Source organism: Triticum dicoccoides, chromosome 2B (assembly GCF_002162155.2).
Source record: "Triticum dicoccoides isolate Atlit2015 ecotype Zavitan chromosome 2B, WEW_v2.0, whole genome shotgun sequence".
NCBI lineage: Eukaryota > Viridiplantae > Streptophyta > Magnoliopsida > Poales > Poaceae > Triticum > Triticum dicoccoides.
Window position 1 is genome coordinate 24,570,612 of NC_041383.1, and position 1,704 is coordinate 24,572,315.

Genomic DNA, 1,704 nt, shown 5'->3' on the forward strand with positions numbered 1-1,704 from the left:
TCATCGGAGATCAACCGAGTTCATCGCCAACGCATCTTCAATCGTCCCCGTGCACCGGATCTCTCCCAGGGTTAGTTAGCTTGCATCCTTCTTCCGTTCCATCTTATATACGTGGATCAATTACTTTTCGCCTGCTGTGTGTGTGTTCATGCGTGAGTATATATCGTTTGTTAGACGTGCTCCCCGATGGCGCCGCCTACACTTGTCGTGGTGGTCGACTCCGACGGAGGGATCTATATTCAGAGCCAGTAGACGGAATACTTGATGCTTCAGATCTCTTTAAGCTCGCGTCGGCCGTCGGTACGTGTTCTGCTCTTGTTTTCTATGGACTATTTGCTTTTCGATCGCTTGGCGTGCTCATACCATATATACAGGGTCTCTTGTTTCTTCCTACAAGATCGATGTGGTTCTATATTACCGCGCCGCCGACGCCTCCGAGCTATGATCCGGATGTGGAAACTCCACTTGCTGATCTCGTCGTGGATGATGATTCTGGTGCACGGGTCTATATACAGACCCAGGGCCCAGAACCTATGGTGATATCTTGATCTCTAATCTTAATTTTTTCCTTAACTTATTGTCTCAATATTCACACACACATACGCATGCACATCGCTGCTACGACCAATCAATTATTTTGCTTCTATTTCTAGTGTTTTGCTTACACAATTTTGTTCCACTGGAATATATATATATGCTCCCTGTACTGTCTACACTTTGCTTGCTTATTAAGTTATGAGCGCGAGCGCACCACTGGCTTGTCTCAACCAGGTCCAAAAAAACTCATTTGTGAAAATATAGATGGAGGGAGGCTAACTTTTGCACTGTGGACCTATTTATCTCCTTACAAGTTTACCGGCAGCTAATTATCCCAAATAGTCTGTGACAAGTTATCTTAATCAGTCATAGTTTTGAACTCACAGGTTGTCCAGCGTTAGCTGCTGCTACCCTGCTGATGCTGCTGCTGCTAAAAGGGGGAGATAGTGGACATATATGCTTGTGTGCTCTTTTTTACATATATTATTGTCTTTAAAGAAATGTTCAGAAAATATTGTAAGATAGATGTGTTTGTTCTCTTTTAGGTGCTTTATGTTGAGTTTCATTTCTCTTATGTGGGCTTTCAGTATTTCCTATTTGTTCCTCTAAATGTTATTGAACTTTCTATTGTTGTCTATACTAGCATTGAGGAACGGTGTGAACTGGAATACTTTGTTGTGTTGTTTGCCTTTTCCTTTCTTTGTTCAGCTTGACAAAAAACTCGTTCCTATATACTTCCTCTGTTCATAAATAAATTATGTTGCTGTCCGAAATGAAACTTGTCATCCTCGTGTCACTAGACTTGCCATCCTCATGTTACTAAACTTGCCATCAAAAAACACTCGGAGTTGCCATGTATTTGTGCCATATGTGTGACACTTATTAGGTCATAATTTTTCACCATTATCACTCCTCAAACAAGCAACTCTGACTTTGCTGAGGATAGACCATTGCCAACCACTGTAGTCGTCGCATTAAAATAAACTACTCCATCTGTTCACAAATAAATTATGTTCTAACTTTTCTCTGATTCGGATGTATATAGACGTATTTTAGTGTTGTTCTTCACTCATTTTTGTTTGTATATAGTATATTGAAACATCCAAAAACATCAAATTTGTGAACGGGGGTAGTACAAATAGACAGCGACATGCATCAATGAGCTTC

General features: G+C 40.8%; 1 long non-coding RNA gene across 1 annotated transcript; it reads left to right on the top strand.

The window, feature by feature from the left end:
* Nucleotides 1–4: 4 nt before the first annotated feature.
* Nucleotides 5–1,116, top strand: LOC119366895. The gene is made up of 4 exons (XR_005176131.1): nucleotides 5–70; nucleotides 175–300; nucleotides 375–536; nucleotides 924–1,116. It is a non-coding gene; the product is annotated as an uncharacterized LOC119366895 (long non-coding RNA).
* Nucleotides 1,117–1,704: the final 588 nt, after the last annotated feature.